Source organism: Prionailurus bengalensis, chromosome C1, assembly GCF_016509475.1.
Source record: "Prionailurus bengalensis isolate Pbe53 chromosome C1, Fcat_Pben_1.1_paternal_pri, whole genome shotgun sequence".
Taxonomy (NCBI): domain Eukaryota; kingdom Metazoa; phylum Chordata; class Mammalia; order Carnivora; family Felidae; genus Prionailurus; species Prionailurus bengalensis.
The window spans coordinates 32,069,879-32,092,573 of record NC_057345.1 but is presented as its reverse complement, the minus strand read 5'-3'; the positions used below and the strand labels follow the sequence as shown (position 1 = coordinate 32,092,573).

The window sequence follows — 22,695 nt, the reverse complement described above, 5'->3', positions numbered from 1 at the left end:
CAGAGTTTATAAATGGTTTTCATTTCTGCCTGCATTAAATTTATAATTTTTTTTCTCTTTTTATGGGTGGATGTTATTTGGAGAGCTTCAACATTGATTTTGAAGTCATTTTTAGATAATGATATTATTTTGCTTTTGTCTGTAGGGGAGTCATTCTGCCAGTTACTGATTTTGTTGGCATTACCAGCTTCAGCTTTCCTCATGTATTTTGGGATTTGTCTGTAGGCTTTTCTTAAGTGGGATTAATTTTTCTGTACTTAACCACCTTGCCTCATGGTTTCTCCCTAGACCTCAGGGGCCTTATCCAGCACCAGGTTTCACACTGATGACTCAAGATTCTCATCCCGTGACGTTGGTGGGGTTTCACACGCCCAGTCACTGAACCTGAGTGGGGCGTAGCCCTGGCCTCATGTGGGGCTCCTTCCAGGTAGATGAAAGACAGTTATTCATTTATTAATTCAGTAACTATACATTGAGTGCATTCTTTGAGCCCTGTCTTTTCTAGGGGATGGGAATACAATAAGGACCTAGACAGATAAGTATAAAAAAGTCTATCATTTATTATCAGTTAGTGACAAGTGCCGATAGAGAAACATAAAGCAGAGTAAGGGAGTAAAAGTGATGGAGGGAGGGGGTTCATATATATTAGGTTAAGTTGCTCGGGGAAGGCCTCTCAGTAACATTTGAGCAGAGAACTGGTCCAGCAAGTTATTCACAGACATGGGAGAAGAGCATCCCAAACCGAGAGAAGCACAAGTGCAAAGGCCCTGAGGTAGAAGTGTGCTTGCTACATTCAAGAAACAGCGAGAAGTTCAGGGATCCGGCAGAGTGGGCAGGGGGAGAGGGATAAGCAGTTCTTCTTGAGAAGTGGTCTGGGGCCAGTTCCTACATATGGGGCCTTGGCACAGCAGTGTCTGGAGCCAACTCAGACTGGCTCTGGAGCACTTATTGTTTAGCGATGTCATGTTGGAAGCTTGGAATTGGCCTTGGAGGGAGAATGCACACTACCATTAGCAAATGCTACAAATCAGGGCTCCCCACCCCTGAGAACCTATCGTTAAGTATTTACCAGCACACTGCTGCTTGTAGGCTTGGTGATAAATTTGTTGTAATTGGCATAAGAAGCCATTGGAGGGTTTTGAACGGGGGAATAATGTGATGTGGCTTTGTTTTAATAAAATCACTTGGAGAACAGGCTATAAGGGTGTAAGAACAGAAGCAAGGAAATAGATTAGGAAGCTACTGCAGAAGACCAGGTGAAAAAGGATGGGGAATTTATGCAGAAAGGTCACAGGGGAGGAAGCAGTTTTAATTCTGTTTTCTATTTTCTGGTGTAACCTCCCCCAACATCCTGTTTAGCCTGTCGATAAAGTGGGATGCCACTGGCTGGTAGCAACATATTTTCCTAGAAAGAGGACGGGCTTTGCAATCAGTGGGGCTGGATTCACATCTGGGATCCACTTCTTAACAGTATCCCTTGGGGAAATTATTTAATTTCTCTGAGTCACAGTGCCTTATGCGTAAAACCGAGAGAATACGTGGCAGAGTGGCTGTTAATGAGTGAGAAGTTCCTGTTTACCCTTCTTTCCTGGGGCACAGCACCCTGCCCCTCAGCACAGCACGCATTGTCCCTCTCTCTGTTGGCCAATGTCCTAGCAGCCACCAGAAGGAAACCGGGTCACCGGGTTCTCTGCTACCTGCTGGGTTCTCCCAGTTCCCAAGTGGGCCGCCAGTGCCACCTAGTGTCGATTCTGGTTCCTGCAGGCCAGCCTTTTCCGTAGCATCTCTTCATTGTGCCTTAGCTCAAGGTTAAAGACTCCTTTGCCAGACAGAGTCAACAGCTGGTTAATTGTCCTAAAATACATTGTCTGGCCTGGCAAACAAGCCTACTCTCTGCTGTCCCCCAACCCTCCTTGCATGTTAGTCTTGCTTCCATATCCAGATTGTGAAGGGCAGGACCTGTGTCTTCAGAATCCATTCCTGTTTCTTGAGCAATTACTTTGTGCTAAGCATTCTACTTTAATCCTTAAGGTGCTTATATCTTTGTTCCTTATCTGGAGAAATTGAGGCTGAGATGTAAATTGACTTGCTCAAGGTCCCTGGGTAAGCAGCTGAGGTAAGACTTGATTCCTGGGTGTCTCTCTGTTAGGTCAAGGTTTTTTTCCACCAAAGTATCCAGCACAAGTTGGGCAACCAGAAGATGCTCAGGGGTCATTTTAATTATTCACTCCTTTATTTTTTTTTATGTTTATTTTTGAGAGCGAGAAAGAGAGAGTGAGCAAAAGCGGGGGAGTTAGACACTTGACTGACTGAGGCACCCAGGCACCCCCATTGTCTCTTTTAAAGTAGTAAAGCAAAGAGAACATCGAACAGGAGTCAGGAGACCCACAGGTTCAAAGTCTGTCACAAAAAGCTTTCTAAGTAGCCGTGGGCAGATCAATGCCCCTCTGTGGTCTTCGGCATCCCCATGATCATTGTACATAAGCGATGAATCACAGGAATCTACCCCCAAAACCAAGAGCACACTGTATACACTGTATGTTAGCCAAACGACAATAAATTATATTTAAAAAATAAAATAAAATAAAGAAATGGATTGGACTGGATGGTCCAGTAGCCTCCCTCAAGTCCTGATATTCAGCACTGGCAGGTTGAGAGGGCTGGTTAACATTCTGGACACTGAGGCCACTGCCTGTATGAGACCCAGCTCCACCGCTCAATGGTTGCGGGGTCTTGGGCAAGTCTGTATTCCTGTCTCCAACCCCTTGTGTGCAGAGTGACGATAACGAGCCTGCTCACCCCCTGCCTCACAGGCTGTTATCTATTAGACCCTCTCAAACACTGCTTGGTACAGAGTAGGCAGGAAATTCCTATTCTTTAAAAAAAAAAAAAAATTGATCCTACCTGCTACTGAATTCTTTCTATTAAACCGTGGAACCAGATCACATGAAAGTCTTGCGCGTTGCAAACAGGGTTTTCCATTATTCAGTTCCTGCTAGCCCCAGCCCACATTCACACATGCGGCCCCAGATAAGGCAACACTAGAGGTCACACATCTGACAGTTTCCTCCTAAGATCACTTGGATTACAACTTAAACAAAACCTAGGTGCTTAGGACAAAATGAGGCCCTTGGACCATCGATGTGCCCTAAATCCCATCGTTCAAGATAGCTTGAAATCTGGAGATCTGAGTCCTAAACAAGGCCGCTCTGGGCTTCAGCTTCCCCAGGAGGAAACTGGGGGGTGGTCTAGTTGAACATTTATGAAGTCCCCTTTTATGGGCCAGGTACTGTGATAGGTTTTCCCACAGGTAAACCAGAAAATAGTGTACATTGACTGAGGGGCAAAGAACCCTTGTCCTCTCAGCCAGGTCATCGTGTGACAGGAGCCAGGCTGGCAGTGGAATGGCATGTCCTCTCTATCCCATTCTTTGGGATCGCCTCCTGAACAGGCAGGTGAGGAGGCTGGAGAGTTTGCTCTGTGACGGGAAAAATTCCCTTCCCTTCTCCGAACCCAGAGGCCTCTGGGGCAGCACTGCCCAATAGAACTTTCTGGGATGATGGAAGTATTCAATATCTGTGCTGTCCAATACAGTGACCACTAGTCACAGGTGCCTTTGAAGGGCTTGAAATGTGGCTAGTGCAATGGAGGAACTGAATTTTAAATTTTATTTAATTTTAATGAATTTAAATTGAAATAGTGCCTTGTGGCTAGTGGTTACCATATTGGACAGAGCGGCTTTACGACTACACAGCCTTTGGGCCCCTTCCTGGAGAGACGACGAGGTAATTGAGACACAGGGAGCCTAAGCAATTTACTTTAAAGGCATCCGGCAACTCCATGGCAGGACTGAAATCAGAACCTAAGTTTTTTCTTATTCTAGGACCATTTTTTTCTGCATCACCACTGCGTACTTGGGGACTCCTGCCATGCTTTTCAATGGCTCCATGACTTCCTACGGGTTAAGTAGCCACCCCTGACTGCAATGCTCTTCTGCCCCATGTCGGCTCTCTGCCTGGGAAACTCCTACCCATTCTTCAAGATCCAGTGCAAATGTCATGACCTTCTCTCCATCCCTAGCAGTCCCTTGCTCCCTCCCCATCTTCCTGCAGCATTCTGTCTACCTAGTTTCCAGAGCACTCATAGCGTGATTAGCTATTTATTTGTCTCCTCACTTGACTAGAATTCCCTAGAGGCACAGACAGTGTTTTATTCTTCTCCTTGTCTCCAGAATCCAGCACAGGAGACTGGTCAACAAACATGTGTGGAATCAACATACTGAATGGACTACAACCGGCAGCCTTCAAATGAAAACAGACCTTTCCCAGGAGATAAGGATGTAGGACTAGGAATCAGGATGCTTGGGTTCTTTTTTTCTTTTTAATTTTTTTTTGTTGTGAATTTATTTTTGAGAGAGAGAGAAAGACAGAGTACGAGTTGGGGGAGGGGCAGAGAGAGAGGGGGCACAGAATCCGAAGCAGGCTCCAGGCTCTGAGCTGTCAGCACAGAGCCCGACGTGGGGCTCGAACTCGCGGACCGTGAGATCATGACCTGAGCTAAAGTCGGACGCTTAGCCGACGGAGCCTCCCAGGCGTCCCAGGATGCCTGTGTTCTGTTTGTGATGGGCTCAGTTGCTATGTGACCATGTGTAAACACTGCCCCCTCTCTGGGCCTGAGGGGGGTGGATCTGGTCATTTCTAAGGCAGGACACAGCCCCTTCTCAGGGTCTGAGGGTGAGCAGACCTGGAGGGGGTTTGCAGGAAGCAGTGTTAGGGGGTGGCAAACTAGCAGGAGCAGCTGGAAATGAGGGCTGAGGTCACTGAGACTGAGGGGCTGCCAGGAGATGCTACCACGTCAGCAGCCACTGCTGGGCCACTGGGCTGGCAGAGTACGTGGGAGCCCCAGACACGGAGGAGGGAGGCCTGCGACGGGAGCAGAGGTTGGAAACATACAAACCAGAAAGAGGAGAAAGACGGAACAAAACAAAATACTGACTGTAGAAAATCAATTTCTGGTCAGCCTCCCATTCATTCATTCATTCATTCATTTCACACATTCACTCACTGTTTATTCACAGATTTCCTGAGTTCAGGGGCTCTTAGATCATTAGAGAGGTTGAGGCCCAAAGTCAGGAGATGACTGATTCCAGGTCACATGGGGAGTTACTGGCAGGTCTAGAACAAACAGCCCAAGCGCCTGCCTTCTCAGTTATGCCAAACCGCTGTGCAACTGACAGCCAGTTGTGCGCCTCACTGGCCAGCCCAGCACCCCCTCTGTGCTGTCACCTCCTCGGCGGGGGACCTGGAGAGCCCAGCAGTCCTGCCAGGAACAGCGATCTCTTTCAGGTAGCAAAAGAGCACTAGGGTGATCCTCAGCCGTGTCAGAACCTGGCTCCTTGTGGAGCGGGTTGATTGGATGAGCCTCGGACTCGGAGAAGATGGTTCTGAATTCAAGTCCCTGGAGACTATCTTTTTTTTTTTTTTTTTTCTGGATGAATTTAGAAAGTCATTCATCTTTCAGAGTCTGTTTCCTCATCCATAAAATGGAGATAGATAATTATCCCTCACAGGATGATGTGGTGAGGTTTAGATGAGATGATATGTGTGATCATGCATAAAAGGCATCAGTAACTGTCTTGTGAATAAATAAGATGGGACGTAAAATAGCAGCCCTGTCAGTGGCCGGCTGGCCTGGCACTCACAGCTAGGCCATGGCATTCTCCGAGCGAACATGAACGTCAACACTAGACAAGGTCACAGTAACCGTGACACGGCAAGACAAAGATATACCACTCCACAATCACGCCTGAATACAGACAAAATCGTAAAAATGACCAACATCCTCCTCTCTCGGGAACACGAGTGATGAGGCGGCTTCTTTACCAATTATAGACTTAGTTCTCCATTCTTCCCTGTCTTAGATAAAAAGACACCTAATCACTGGATTGCCTCTGCCTTCCGACAGCACTTGGGGAGAGCCAGACTCCTGCTTGCAACCAGCCCCTGTCAGCACCCTCTGACCCACCCCAAGCTGCCACAAGGGGCTCCATGCTTGACTACAGATGTGCTCCTAGTGGTCTTTTGCTATGGGGCATTAACAAAGATTTAAATAATGGGAGTTCAGCCCCCATGATAGAACAGCGGAGGAACACTCACACACACACACACACACACACACACACACACACACACACACACACACCATGTATGTATCTGTATATGCATATGCATATACATTAAATATATATTAGCTTTTTGTCTCAAGGATCTTTCCCTCAAATCATACAGTATGGGTGACTTACTATTCTGTTTATAAGTGAAATTGGCCATTTGGTCTCACAAGGCTCTGGTAAAATTTGGAAAATAACCATCATAGGCAAGGAATGGAGACATGAGAGTCAATATTTATGGAAATTTTACCATGTGCCAGACTTCATCTCATTTAGTCCTTACAGCCATTCTGTGTGTGTGCGTGTTGGGGGGGGGGGGGGAAGGTACAGTATTGTTCCCTGCAGTTTACAGATCGGGAAACTGAGGCTTGCAGAAGCTCGGTAAATGTCTGGCCAGGATTTGAAGCCCATGCTCCTTACACCCAGCCAGTGAGCTCCTCTACCCTCCCAAGGAAAAAGGGATGAGCAGAGCTGGGCCCACTCTGTCCCCCTGTCTCTGCATGCCCTGGCAACCAGGCCCCCTAAATCTGACTTTTCTCAACCCAGAGACCCCACAGTCAGGCCTAATAATTAGTCTAAGTAAAGCATAATCCATTAGAGACCAGAAGCCTTAGTGCATTCTCATTTTATTAGTGGGGAAACTGAGGCCCAGGGAAGTAAGTCCCCTCCCCTACCTGGGCTTCCTCTGGCGGTTGCCATAGGGACAATGCCACATGTCCCCTCCCAACTCAGTTTTCAGTGATATCCCTTTGGTAGCTTGATATCATCGATGGTATGAGTATTTACACCATGGATATTGGAAAATGCTATAAATCAGGGTTTTTGTTTGTTTGTTTTTATTCCTTCTGAAGAGAGCCAGTTAAGACATTTACTAGCACACCACCGGCTTCCTCCTTTCTATAAGGAAAAGGAATCGTAAACATGAGTGGGGATCTGTTTGGGAACAGCTCCCGTCAGACTGCAGGCGAACTGAACCTCAGCCTGGCATGGCTGTGATCTTATCACTAACATCCATATGCTTTGTGATTTATTTGTGTCAGAACGATCTGAGGGTCTTGATGAAAATGCTTCCTGGGCACCACTGAATCAGGCGCTCTGGAGGTAGGGCTCCAGAATCTGCATTTCAACAGGTCTCCTCAGGTGACTTACTGGCTCCTGAGTTTGAGTACCACAGCTCCACATCCCCACTGCCATATCACATGATGCCTCAGACACAGAGGGCAGAGTTTGGCCCACAAAAATATGCAGTTCAGCCTCTGTACTTGAATGCTCACCATGTGCTAGCTGAGGGCGCGTGAAGACAGTCCCAGGTCTTCTTCTGGCTTCCCTGTCTCTGAGGCGATGTAGACAGCGCATGGGTGCATTGACACTGGAATCGGGCAGAATTCCAGCCATGTCACCTCCCAGAGACTTCCACGTAAGTTTGCTGGGAAGTTCCAATAGAATCTATTAATGCATAGAAAATGTACAGCTAATTGTTAATCATCCCAACAATTTGAAGCAGAAGAACTGAGTTACAGTCCTGAATATGGTCTCCAATAGATGTGTGATCTAAGGCTAGTCCCTTCACCTCTCTGATGTACAGCATCTTTCCTAGAGGTTTGTAAGACTCAAAGGAAATAACATTGGGAAAATGGACTCGTTTAAATAATGCTAGATACACATTTATTTCCTTAGCTCCCTCAACTTTGCAGGTGCGCTTGGGACTGTCTCCCTCACCAGCCTGTGAGCACCTCGGAGCGAGCCCTGGGCTCACCCATCTGTCTGTGTCCCACACATAATAAGTATTTCCCACAGGTCTGTGACTGAATATGAAGGTATGACCTACAGATTGATATAGACAGATAAAGCCTCTCGCACACAGATGCACATCGATACTGGTATGCAATTATTCATAAAGAGGTGACATGGAATTATAAACAGAGCACAGGGCTTGAGGTCAGGAGTTTCGAGTCCTAGGGTGGGAAACTGTATCTACCACTGCATAATAAATTATCACAAATTTAGGGGCTTAAAACAATACATATTTACGATCTCACAGATCCTGTAGAGCAGGAATCCAACTGTAGCTTAGTTGAGCCCTCTACCTAGGGGCTCACAAATCTGCAGTCAAGGAGTTATCCAGGGCTGCCATTTCTTTTTTTTTTTTTAATTTTTTTTTTTAACGTTTATTTATTTTTGAGACAGAGAGAGACAGAGCATGAACGGGGGAGGGTCAGAGAGAGGGAGACACAGAATCTGAAACAGGCTCCAGGCTCTGAGCTGTCAACACAGAGCCCGACGCGGGGCTCGAACTCAAGGACCGCAAGATCGTGACCTGAGCCGAAGTCGGCTGCTCAACCGACGGAGCCACCCAGGCGCCCCAGGGCTGCCATTTCATCTGAGGCTCAACTGGGGAAGGATCTGTTTCCTCACTCATTCATTAACAGAATTCAGTTCCCTGCAGCTGTAACACCGAGAGCTTCACCTTCTTGCTATCAGTCAAAGCCTGCCCTCAGCAACTGGACTTGCCTGCAGTTCCTTGCCATGTGGGCCTCCCAACATAGGCATCCCACAAGACGGCGGCTTGTTTCTTCAAAGCCAGCCGGGGACTTAGAAGAGAGAGACTCCAGTGAGATGGGTGCTATAGTTTTTAAGTCATGTAACCGTGTAGCCACTTGTGATAATGTACATTCCATCCATTCCATCACCTTTGCTATATTCTATCAGTTAGAAGCAAGTCCCAGACCCTGCCCACACTCAGGCGGGGGGAATTACACAAAGCCGTGAATGCCAGCAGGTCCCTCCGCCACAGGAATTCAGATGAACCTTATGAAGGATCTTCCTTGTAAAGCTGGCAGACAGTAGAAGTCTGAGAAACCTTCTAACCATTTCACTTTCCAAAGGAGAGAATGGAAGCCCAGAGAGACTGAGTCACCAATAAGTACACAGCAGAATCAGACTGGAATCTAGACCCCCTGACTGCCAATGTTCACTATACTGCTTCTCTCCTTGCTTATTGTCAGGACTTTGGGGCCAACGGACAAAAATTTATGATGCTTTGAAGATGTAGCTCAGTGGACATTGGAATGTCATGGAACACCTACAGAATAAATCCAAATTCTTAGCATGACATTCAAGATCTTTGGACTACCTGGCCCCACAAAGCTTTCTCATCTCACCTTTTACTATCCCCCCTGGTATGTTCCATCACAGAACTATTTGCAGCTTTTCTACCCAGAATGCCATTCTCTTTCTATGCCTAGAAAACAAACAAACAAACAATGAATAAGTAAACCTAGAGTCCCAGCTCAAATGCCACCTTCTCTGTGAAACCCTCAATTCTTGTAGGCAGAATTAACCACTCCCTCCAATCTGCTCTCTTAGGATTTTGTTCAGGCTCCTGTGCACCCCTTTGCATAGGTATGAGAGTTGTTTTGAGTTCTATTTTCTCCTGTGAAACTAGGATCGTAGAGAAGGGTGATTAGAAAGATGTGAAACAAATGAGGTTAAACGAATCTATCCTGCCAGCTGGCCTTGTCAAGAGACCACCACAGCCTGTCCTGCTGAAACACCACCAAGGCTAATGAGAGTATTTATTTCAAGGTAGATGTCTCCAGAAGCTCACTGCAAGTCAAGAAAAGGCTAGCTAGATCCCCACCCAATTACATTTTCCTCGGTAGTTCTCTTAGCCCTGTGCTCTGATGGGTAAAGCTCTACTGATTGATTGAACAGAATTGGGCAGAATTCAACAGTCGTACTTGATGTATACCAAAGGCTAGCCTATTGTAAGAGTTCAGGTTACAGAGACAAATAAGACAAGAAGAGGGCATGGAAAATCTAAAGCACATGGGCTTTAGAATCAAAAAAGTTTGATTCATCTCAGTTCTATGACCTGGAGCAAGTAATTTAACTTCTCTGACCTTAGTTTCCACAGCTAAACAGGGGATAACAATGTATACTTCCTAAACAGTGCTGTGTGGATTACATGAAAGGATATATATGCCTGGCACATGGCCGGTGCAGTGCCCCTGACCCATCCACAGGGAATCACTAGCTACACGGCAATGCTTCTCATCGGCTATGATGAACGCTGATAGGAAGTGCTGGGAGAGCAGAGTGAATTGAGCGACTCATTCTACTGTGCAGAAAAGGAGGGACGGGCACCTGGGTGGCTCACTGGCTTAAGCTTCCCGCTCTTGATTCCGGCTCAGGTCATGGTCTCACAGTTGGTGAGATTGAGCCTGTGTGGGGCTCTGTGCTGTCAGCACACAGCTCGCATGGGATTCTCCCTCTCCCTCTCTCTCTCTCTGCCCCTCCCAACTCGTGCATGCTTTCTCTCTCTCTCTCTCTCTCTCTCTCAGAATAAATAAACTTAAAAAAAAAAAAAAAAGGAGGAAGAGGCTTCAAACAGGATGAGCAGGAATGGCCAGGAGGACATTCCCGGCAAAAGGCACAGCAAGCACAGAAGCAGGCTGTCCTAATACCCAGTCTTGGTTTTGTCTGCTTCCAGATTAGGCAGCCTCTAGACCCTGAAGTTAACAGAGAGGTAAGACAGCATCTTCCTTCTGTGACAGATGACTGACATTTTTATTTCTTTGCCATACCGGGGAAAGTGCCTTCTCTCTCAACCAGAAATATGAGATAATCCAATTTGCAGCTAACTTAATGCTGAGAATTGAAATGCACTGAATTCTAAAGTTCTGATTCTAAGAAGAATGTCAAATGAGGCTCACTCCCAGTGCCTGCAATACAATTTTAAAATATATTTTACGGACTGTGATGCCATTAAATTGAGACATATTAGAACCTGTGTGTGATCGAGTTGCTGTGGGAATGCTTAGAACCTTCTAACATTTTACATCCATAATTGCATGACCTTAATCTCTTACACTCCCAGAATTGTAGAATGTTAGCTATGGAAGACCCCACTGAAGTTCGACCTCCACATCTTCCTGATGGAGAAACCCGGGCCAAGACATGGGGAATGAAACTGCCTCAGACCATACAGCAAAATCCTTAATTTCTGACACTGGAATGTAGGCCTCTCATCATTAAGCCCAGAGCTCTTTCTCCTGCACGATGGTTACCTACTCCAGAGGGGCTGTTAAAAGTTTAGGGTGGGTCTTTTCAAGTTGTGTATTTCAGTATGTTTTGAAAAGGTTTCATTTCCTTTGGGTCCAATTGGCTGTTTTTAGCAAGGTCGATACTAAAAAGGTTTTATCATACCTCAGGCTCTTGACCATATCCTTAGTACTTAGGTCCTGAAGGTGATAGAATCTTAAAGTAGAAAGGGATTTTAGAGGTTTATCTTGTTGTCTCCCCTTCCACCAGAGAAATAGCCTTCTTGAGCACTTCCTGTAGTATGTTCAGTTCTCCCAAGGAAATTTATCCGTTGTGTGGCCAGGACTCCATGTTTCAGCGAGAACTCTGTTTCTCTGTCTACTCTGCCCAGAAGAGAAAGAGAAGGAAGGAGAGGGTGCTTACTTACTGAGCACTGTTTGGGTACCAGGCACATGTATGGGGGCTTAAATATATCACCTCATTTAGTTCTTAAAATGTCTCTGTAAAGTAGATGTGATCATCCCAATATATGAATGGGAAAAAAAAAAAAAAAAAAACACCTCAGTGAGTTTAAATAATGTGCTCAAGTTCATCCACAGTAAGTGGAAGAGCCAAGCCCATATGTAACTCTTTGGAATGTCCCGTCTCCCCTGCCTTCTGTCTCTCTTCCATAAAGCCTTTCAGCACGCTACACTACAACATCCTTTCATAAAAAAAAAAAACAAAAACAAAAAAAACCCCTGCTTAAATGCCTTTGATGGCTCTTCAATACCCACTTGAGGTAAATCGTTGGAGCTCTTTAGCTTAACATCCAAGGCCCTTGACGATCTGGCTCCAGCTGGACTTTGCAGGCTCGCTTCCCTCCACTCTGCCAGCACATCCAAGGTTTTCCTTGAGGATGCCTTTCTGCCTGCACATGTCTCGCTCGCTGCCTGCCTGCCCTTCCCTTCTTCCTCTGCCTAAAGCTCCACTCAGCTGTCCCCTCCCTGGTGAGGCCTTCCAGGCTCTCTGCAGCATTATTCTTCTCTGCTTTCCCCCAGCACGGCATACACACCCCTTTCACACCGTTCTGGTCCTGCAGGGGCAGGGATTGTATTTTACTTTGCTTTGCATTCTCTGCTCTTGACATGTGATGGTAAATACTACAGATATTCATGGAACCGAACTGAGGCTTAATCCTTTCCTGGATGTGAGTCCTTCAGTTACTTGATGACCTCTCTAAGGCCTGCCCATGCCATTTTTTTCCTAGTTATTTCTTCTCCAGGCCAAATATTTCCAGCTCCTCCAGCTGTTTCTTGTAAAGTCTGATTTCCAGATTCTTATCATAGTGGTCATTTGCTTCTGGGTGACAATGTCAACATCCCTGTTTTAAAATGTGATGCCTATGGGGCACCTGGGTAGTTCAGTCGATTAAGCATCTGACTTCAGCTCAGGTCATGATCTCACAGTATGTGGTTCGAGCCCTGCATGGGGCTCTGTGCTGACAGCTCAGAGCCTGGAGCCTGCTTCGGGTTCTGTCTCTCTGTCTCTCAAGAATGAATGAACATTAAAAAAATTTTTTTTTTTTAAATGTGATGCCTAGGACAAAACTTAGAAGCCTGGATGAAGTCTGGTTACAGCAGAACAAGGTAAGAGGATTCCACCCTCTGATTTAGATGTAACATTTCTTTAACCATTACTGTGTGCCAGGAACCTCTCCCTAGTTTATTTTCTTGCACTCCTGCAATGATGTGACAAGGCGAGTGCTATTTTTCCTGTCTTATAGATGAGGATACTAGCCGTCTGGTAAGGTACTTTGAAAGCACATTAACTTAAAGTCACAAGCCCAGAGCACAAAGTGAGCTTGTGGCCAACTGATACCTTTAGCTCATTTTTATGTCTACTGTGGGCAAGTTTTTTGTTTTTGTTTTTTCTAGTTGTAACCAGCTAGTAACAGGCTTAAGAGCAACTGAGGACAGAAAGAACCAGTACCTCTAGAAGGCTGTGGAATCACAGCACAGAGAAAAGACAGGTTGGATTAATGACCAACTTCCTAACAATAACAGCCTTTATCTAGGAGCTCAGACAGAGCCTGGAATTTCTCAGCCACGTAACTTCCTGGAACCATTTTTATTTGGTATTTAACGGAAGGAAAAAGAGAAGAAGTGACTTACTAAACAGTGAGATTTGGGTTCAGCACTCCTCTGCAAAGCCCTGAGACCACCAGAATCTGAGCGGCCAGTCTGGTTGGGGCCCTGTGAGTTACAGAGGAGGCAGTAAGGAGGCTGGTCTACGGCCTGGGCCTGTGAGGACCCCACTGCACACATCATTCCATAAATGTCTACTGAGAATTCCTGTGTTCCAGGTATGGTGAGGGGCTGGGCATGAAATGAAGAATGCAGAGTCAATTCCAACCTTCTGGAGCTTATCATCAGGGAAGACAGGCACAGAAGCAGATGTGCACAAGAGGTGGTAAGTATAATGAAGAAAGGATGTGCCCAGGCCACAAGGGGAGCACAAGGAGGGACATTTAACCTGTCCTGGGCGAGGGTGGAAGACAAGGGATCAGGGAAACTGTGGCTTAACTGATGAGCAGGAGTTAACCTGGTGAGGCAGGAGGAGGAGTCAGAAGAAGTTCCAGGCGTGAGCAGAGGCAGATGCATAAAGTTCCCATAAAGTGGAAAAAATTACAAGTAGTTTCGTGTTTAATTACACTTCAAGAGGCTGGGGAGTATCCGGGATTATTAGGTGTATGTTGTGTGTTAGACACTGCGATAAAACACTCACATACCAAACACATTATTTCAGATCATTAACTCACTGTGTGACCTTGAGTGAGTGAATGCCCTTCTCTGGGCCTCACTAATAAAATGAAGACTAGATGAATTCCAAGGTGCCATCTCATCTCGGGTCTGGCATGACCTGAGGGGCAGGCATTCTAATCTATGGTCTGTCTGCCATGTTTACAGAAACGCTAGTTGGGTTAATGGAGCACAATGGCCCGGCTTTCCCAAGCTACAGGCAGCGTATTCAGCAGGAAGTAAATTCTGTTCGTCTTGAAAATGTTTACCAAGCATCTAATGTGTGCCGGATTCAGAAAAGACAAAGATTAAACTTGCTGTCTGGCAGGGTGGGCTACGATAAATGCCATTGGCAAGGGTCAGATGGTGAGCTGTAGGGAGCTCAGGGTTGGGAGAGATCAGAGCCAGCTTGGCTTCCTGGAGGAGAAGGCATTTGTGATGGGCCCAGGGTGCACAGATTGTCAGGGAAGAGGCTGAGCAGAGGCATTCCAGGCAAGGGAAGCAGCAAGAGCCTGACAAGCCAATCAACAACAGTACTTCCGCATCCCCCACCAACTGCCCCACTCCCCCCTGCACGTCCTCTGCTCACCCCACCCTACCCACTCTCAGGATTCTTAACTGACAGTTGAGACTCTCCAGAACAAAGCCTCCTTCTCTCTGTCCAGCTCACTGACCCATGTTGCTCCTACGTAAACCTCTGCTCCAGCCACACAAAGCTACCTGCCATTTCTTAAATGCTCCCTCAGTTTTCTGTCCCTATCTCACTCTGCATTTCCAGACAAAGCCCCCTTCCCCAATACTCTCTCCTCTGCCTCTCACTTTCCTACCCATCATTCAAGGTCCACCTAGAATACCACCTCCGCTATAAATCTGCAAGTCTATAAATCTACAAAGCCTCCCTGAATCTCTTCCAAACACTGCAACATTTTGACTGCATTTCCCTCCTGGCACTGAGCCCTTCCTGCCTTGTACTGTAATACCTTTCCTTGTGAACCGTAAGCTCTGTGAGGGGAATGCCATGCCATGTGGGTGTCTCTCCCAAGGGTCTTGCACAGGGGCACTCAGTGACAGACCGGATGGGCAGCGCCCCGGCACACGCACAGGCCGTGAGCAAAGTGGTCAGAGGGAGAGGTTAAACAAACCTGCGCTTTGACCGGCATTTAAGGGGACCTGGAGTTCTGTCACCATTGGCTATCCAGCCGGCATCATTGCCCTAGACTTAGGTGAGGCATGGAGCTCGCCAACAGCCCCCGCAGCTCGCTCTATTATCCGGTCCTCGTAATTGCTTCCAGGACGTTCAGGGCTCCTGGTGAGTCTGATCAGAAAATTTCCAACCATTCTTCTGATGCCAAACTTAGTATGCAGATGAAATCTGTGTAAAGTGCCCATTTAATGATCTTAGGCGGCCTCGAAGCCGAAAAGGAGTCACAAAGGGCCAACAACCAAAAGAAGGTTTGAAAGGGAAAACATCCACATCAAGAAGGAGACGAAGAGGGGCGCTTGGGTGGCGCAGTCGGTTAAGCGTCCGACTTCAGCCAGGTCACGATCTCACGGTCCGTGAGTTTGAGCCCCGCGTCAGGCTCTGGGCTGATGGCTCAGAGCCTGGAGCCTGCTTCCGATTCTGTGTCTCCCTCTCTCTGCCCCTCCCCCGTTCATGCTCTGTCTCTCTCTGTCCCAAAAATAAATAAATGTTGAAAAAAAAAATTAAAAAAAAAAGAAGGAGACGAAGAGTCTGACGCGTCTCAGTGCCCCCCACCCCAGCGCACCCCCACTTTCTTTAAGCACCAGAAGCCATCTCTTCCCTTTCCTTCACCAACTCTCCCTTGGGGCTGCTGTCCTCCCAACAGTGAAAATAAAATGTCAGACTGTGAAAGTAGACAACTGTTCCCTTGATTGTCAGTCCTGAAACAAGCATTCTTTCCTGCGGTCCCTTATGGAGGGCTCTGCCAGGTTCATTCCTTAACGTAATATATAAAACAGCAGGCTTGGGGTTTGCTAGCATTCCTTCTTAAAAAAAATTTTTTTTTTTTTTTTTTTGCCGATTTTCTTCCCTCCGTTACCGCTGCACCTTTGGCCTTCTGCCCCTGTGAGACCCTTTCCAAGGGTGTCCTCACAGCCCAAATCCACTGTCCATCTGCCCCTTGGTTTGAAAACTCCTTACATCTCCTTTTTAGAAATTCCAACTTGAAACAATGAAACCTGTGATGCGCTGTGCCCTGGGGCACTGAGTGGAATAAACGGGAAGTGTTCCCCTAAGGTGCCACAATGTGATATACTTCATACAGAGATATTCAGCAAGTGCCAGCACAGAGGAGGCAGCAATGAACTCTTCCTGGAAAGTGTCAGAGAAGTTTTGACCTGGAGATAAACAGAAGCAGGAATCCAAGAGATGATAGATGCCCTTTTTTTTTTTATTTTCTTGGCAAACATGCAGGGAGAGCTCCCTCCGAAGAAGTCTTGTCTGGGACATTGGAGCTACAGGTGTGAATAAGGTTCCTAATCCCAAGAAACTTTCAGCCTAGAAAAGGAATTTCGAAATGTACCCTAGTAACGGCAAGACCACCACGTATCATGCCATGGAGTTACGGAACAAACCATCAGCGGAGTTCACAGAGACTGTTTAAGAGAACGTTTCTCCCTGGATGGAGCACGCAGAATTCTAAGAGGGCCCCCAAGACTCCCAGCCCCTGGTCCATGCATCCTGCATAATCAGAGACAGTGCATCTGATAAATTTTACTCCTGAGGTTAGGTTTATGTAATGTGGCACGGTTGCCCTCGGGTAGGGAGGCTACCTGGGCTGGCCTGACCTAATGACAAGTTTTGTAAAACCTCAGAGTTTTCTCTGACTGTTGAAGAATCAGAGAGATTGAAAGAGTGAGCAGGATTCAATGTGAAAGAGATTCTCTGTTGATGAGATGGAAGGGGGGCCATGTGGCAAGGACCTGAAAATAGTCCCCAGTTGACAGCCAGCAAGGCAATGGGGACCTCAGTCCTACAACCATAGAGAAAGGAATTCTGTCAAGGAGCTGAAGGAGCTTGCGGAACACACTTCCTTAGTCAAGCCTCCACAAAACAAGGTAACCGGCCAACGCTTTGACTTTAGCCATCTGGTACGCTGAGCAGAGAACCCGGCCACACCACTCCACTCCAGCCTTCAGACCCACAGAACTGTGAGCTAATCAATGGTGGTGTTTTAAACTAAGTTTTAACTTAGTTTGGTTAGTGGTAACTTAGTTTTAACTTAGTGGTAATTTGCTATGAAGCAATAGGCACTTTCAGCACTGTCCTCTTGTTGGCTGTTTACATCCCAGCTTCCCAAACTGTGGGCTCCTTGGATTCAGGCCGTTATCTAATTATCCTTGTAAACTTAGGCTACTGATAAGATGGGTACTCCCTAAAATTCCACCAAATGAATGTTTAAAGGAGACTCCGGGATGCAGATCAGGATCTGAATACACTCTGTGCATTCCCTCCTCCCAGAGATGGGGAGACTGATCCCAAGCCCAATGCTCAGACAAGTGGGACCCGAAAGTTACCATGTTTTAAGTAATACCCACACCCTTCTCCGCAGGGCTCTTGGGATTTATATTTCACCAAAGATCTTAGCTATAGGTGAAAGCCAAATATATTTCAAGTCCTTGAACCTCATCTATTCATTTCCTGTGAAACCTTGTTTTTAATATGAGATTAAAAAATAACACAATGAACACTTGTATACCCTCCACCTAGCTAGCAAATAGTCAAAACTCCCTGCTTACTCTCCCTGATGGCTTTCCCAACCCCAGGCCCCTAGAGATCACCACTCCCTGGAATTTGTTACTGTTTCCACGGTTGTCTTTATATTCTCCTACATGTGTATGTGTGTCCCTCAACAAAATTGATCACGTTTTGCTTATTTTTAAACTTTATATAAATGACAACATACTGCTTATCCTTTTTTTTGTTATGCTATTTCTAAGCTGTTTTCATGTTATTACATGTAGCTCTAGATCAGGGGGTTGGCAAATTTTTCTATGAATGGCCAGAGAGTCAGTATTTTAGGCTTTGCAGGCCATAAGCCCACTGTAGCACAAAAGTAGCCCATAGATAACCTGACTGGGTTCCAATAGACTTTTATTTTCATATAAGTTGCATGTGTCATGAAAATATTAGTCTTCTTTTGATTTTTTTTTAACCATTTGAAAAGGTAAAAATCATTCTTACTTTCTGGGTCATATACAAAGAGAATATCAGGCCAGATTTGGCCTAAGGACCAAAGATTGTTTGTCAATCTTGCTTTAGATCATTCATTCTTTTTTTTTTTTTTTTAAGTTTACTCATTTATTTTTTGAGAGAGAGTGAAAGAGAGTGCTCGTGAATGCACATAATGGAGGGGCAGACAGAGAATCCCAAGCAGGCTCCACACTGTCAGCACAGAGCCTGATGTGGGCCTCAATCTCACAAACTGCGAGATCATGACCTGAGCCGAAATCAACAGTCAGATGTTCAACCGACTGAACCACCCAGGTGCCCCTACATCATTCATTCTTATTGCTATAGAATATTCTGTTGATTTTACACCCATTAAAAAAATTACCAAATATTTACCAGGCTCAAGAAATACAGTAGGCACTGTTTTAGATCAGACATTGGTCCTGCTCCTAAGAAATTTACCGTGTAAGTAGGCAAGATAAGACTTGTTAACTGATAATGAGGTAGAAAGTGAGAAAGACCCTAACAGAGGTTTGAATGGCCTGCCACGAGGGCCAACAGGAATGGAAGCAGGAGAGCTCATTTCATATACGACCAGTGGCTGAGAAAATGGGCTCTAGAGACAGGCGACCTGGGTTCCCACCCTGACTCCACAATTTCCTAGCTGTGTGACCTTGGACAAGTTTCCTTACCTTTCTGTGCCTCAGTTTTCTCACTTGGGAGACGCAAATTATAGTCATGTTTACTGCGTAGGTTAGGAAAGTTAAATTGTCACAAGAATTAAGACAGTACATGTAAAGCATGTGGAAAAGTGCCTGATTCACAGTAAGTATTACATAAATGTTATTTTTTTATTATTCAAGCTGGAAGATCATGGGAGGTTTTGTGGAGGCTGTATTAAATCAGAGTCTTAAAAGATGGGTAGAATAAGGACACAGAGAAATGGAGAGGGAGGCGTTTTAGAAGACAGGGCAGTACATGGAAAAGCCCAGAATAGCAAAGGACAAGTGTAGAAAACTACCAGTGAACCATATAAAGGAGAATGGAGACAAATGGATTTAGAAAGGAAAGTTGTGGCCAGATGATGGAGAGTCTTGAGTTCAAGGTTAAGGCGTTGGACTTGTCCTGTAAGTACTGAGGACTTACTAAGTTTTAGGATCTGGGGACTGACATGATGCTTCCCGTTCCTGGCAGCCGCAGGAGACAGGTTTGAGAGAAGAGTCAGAATTACATTACAATTCAGGTTGCCTGGGTGGCTCAGTCTGGTGGGCATCCGACTTTGGCTCAGGTCATGATCTCATGGTTCAGGAGTTCGAGCCCCGCGTTGGTCTCTGTGCTGACAGCTCAGAGCCTGGAGCCTGTTTCAGATTCTGTGTGTCCCTCTCTCTCTGCCTCTCCCCCACTCATGCTCTGTTTCTCTCAAAAATAAACAAACATTAAAAAAAAAAAATTTTAAAAATAAGAATTACATTACCACTCCAACAGTCCAGAGAATGAGGCCTTGACTAGGGAAGGTAAGGGTACTTTGGAAATGGATTGGATATGGAGGACAGGGAGGCATTTTAAAAAGTATTACCATGATGGGGCACCTGGGTGGCTCAGTCGGTTGAGCGCCTGTCTCTTTATTTTGGCTCAGGTCGTGATCCCAGGGTCTTGGGATCAAGCCCCAGGTCGGGCTCTGTGCTGAGAGTGTGGAGCCTGCGTGGGATTCTCTCTCTCTCTCTCTCTCTCTCTCTCTCTCTCTCTCTCGGGATTCTCTCTCTCACCCTCTGCCCCTCCCCTTCTCACATGTATGCTCTCCCTCTCAAAAAAAATTTTTTTGAACTAAAAAAGAAAAAGCACTACCATGGCTTTAAGACTGGGTAACTGGGAGGATGGCCATGCCATTGCCTGAAACAGGGGACACGGATAGAAAAGGTTTAGGATGGAGAGTCATGATTTTGGTTTGTAACCCATGAAGTTTAAGGACTCCATATGGAATTGACTAAAGGAACTGGGGCTGAGAACAAAAAGTGTTGGGGGAGAGGGCTGATGATCTAGACTAAAAGCTTTGGGTTAATCCTTCCAACAACTTGACGTGATTGGTACGTGATTATCCCCCCTTCTGTTCTAGAGAGGAAGAGACTGAAACCAGAAAAGTTAAGGCTAACCCCACAGTTCATAATCAACCACCCCACTCTACTGCCACTGCAGCTGGCTTCTCAGCGCTTCACCCTGGGACAGTCCCCCAGGGCCTTACTCAGAGACTATATGATGCAATTCCAGGAAGCCTGGACTATCTACCTTCCTGACTTTAGCAAATTAGAAGCAGGTATGAAGGGGATGGACATAATGACAGCAAGATAAGTGGCAGCTAAAAACCAGAAACTTTAAGAAACCATCTTGAGAACCCGGAAAGCATAGCATTCTGGGGCCATTTGTTAAGGTCCTTCACTCTTCAGTATAGTCCTTCACTCTTCAATAGTCCAAGAGGATTTCTAAATAATAAAGCCTGATACTGCTACCAATTCATGTTCATAATGAATCAAGAAAATAGTTTTTTTTCTGTATACTTAGGATGGCTAAGAGGTTTCTAATACACCTTTAAAAGATTTTCATCTGGTATGGATACTTTTTCTTTTCTTTTTCTTTTTCTTTTTTTTTTTTTTTTTTTTTTTTTTTGAGAGGGAGAGAGAGAGAACACGACTGGGGAAGAGGGGCAGAGGGAAAGAGAGAGAGAGAGAGAGAGAGAGAGAGAGAGAGAGAGAGAGAGAATTCTGAGCAGGATTTACACTCAGCGTGGAGCCTGATGCCAGGCTCGTGACCCAGGATCATGACCCCAGCCAAAATCAAGAGTCTGACACTCAACTGACTGAGCCACCCAGGTGCCCCACTTTCCTTTTCTAATGTTAAAGGAACAGACTCTCAGCACTCTGGGGGAACTTCTCTTCAAAAGCAGCTTTGCCGACAGCAGAGGTTTTGAGGTTTTGATTGGATTGTTTCTCCTCTCACTGTCTAAAGAACTCCACAAGTATGTGAAGGATACCCTTTAGAGGACCCTCTGCCAGGATTCCCAGGCCTACTCAGTCTGTCATAGGAACTCCTTCCCTTCCTCTCATCTTCCTCCCTGACTTGCTTCTCAGAAAATAGGCAATAAGAGGTAACAACAGCGTGCTGGGGTCAGAAGGAGCAGTAGCATCCACAGCAAACATGAGCAAAATCCTCGGGACACAGGGCCCAGTGGAAATAAAGGAATAAAACACTTGCCGGCAGGTGGTGAGGCGATACCAAATTAGGAATAAAAAGACCAGAGTCATCTGTGTCCCAGCACTGCTGCTTAGCTGCCCTGCACTCTCCTGTTATTATCCCTCTGCCTGGAATGCCAGTGCCTTGTGAACATACCCCTCAAGGCCTGGCTTGGGTCTTGAGAGCTCCTTCTGAACCGCAAATCTGATTAAGTTACTCCCCTCTTTAACACTTTAATAACTTCTCAGTGCCTGTAGCAGGGGTATTTGCGAACCTTTTGGTCTCAAGACCCCTTTCCACTCTGAAAAAATTATTGAGGACCTCTAAGGGGCTTTTTAATGTGCAGTTTGTTTGCTTCTGTCAATATTTACCATCTTAGAAATTAAAACTGAGAAATTTCTAAATCTGTATTAATTCATTTAAAAATTACAATCATTAACCCATTACGTTAACATAAACACATTTTTTAAAAGTGTTTATTTCTTTTTGAGAGAGAGAGAGACAGAGCGTGAGCAGGGGAGGGGCAGAGAGAGAGAGAGACACAGAATCCAAAGCAGGCTCCAGGTTCTGAGCTGTCGGCACAGAGCCCCATGTGGGGCTTAAACTCACAAACCATTAGATCATGACCTGAGCGGAAGTCAGAGGGTTAACTGACTGAGCCACCCAGGCACCCCATCATAAACACATTTTTAATGAAAATTATCTATATTTCCCACAAAAAAAAATATTAATGAGAAGAGTAGCATCTTACATTCGTGCAAATCTCTTTAACGACTGGCTTAAAAGAAGACATCTGGATCCTAAAGTCTGTTTCTGCATTTAAGTTGTTGCAATATCATATGTCCTATATTTTATGGAATACTTCCCTGTACATTTGTGAGAGAATGGGTGGAAAAAGCAAACTACATTTAGCATTATTCTGGAAGTAATTGGGAGCTCACGGACCCGGGAAAGGATCTGAGGGACACCCAGGGGTGCCAGGACCAGACGATGAAAACCACTGGCCTACAAGGTAAATTCTAAGGTCGACATAAAGGACATCCAATGTCATTCTAGATCGACAAGACCTCGTCCCAGGTTCTGGCTTCCTCTACCTGTCTAGCTTCAGCTGCATCATCACCATTCCCGCGTGTCTCCCACACTCCTGTCACACCACTCACACCAGCCAGTCATACGGTGTCATGTCTTTATGCCTTTGCATACAACCTTCTCTCCGCCCGAAATTAGCTTTCCCCTTGCAGGATCTTTCAAAAGCCAACTTGGATGTGTCGCGCCTCCTGTGGCCC

The 22,695-nt window shown here is 45.9% G+C and overlaps 1 long non-coding RNA gene across 1 annotated transcript; it reads left to right on the top strand.

The window, feature by feature from the left end:
* Positions 1-12,738: 12,738 nt before the first annotated feature.
* On the top strand, positions 12,739-15,479 carry LOC122480342. Its single transcript, XR_006296559.1, has 3 exons — positions 12,739-12,840; positions 13,557-13,663; positions 15,395-15,479. It is a non-coding gene; the product is annotated as an uncharacterized LOC122480342 (long non-coding RNA).
* The last annotated feature ends 7,216 nt before the right edge of the window (positions 15,480-22,695 follow it).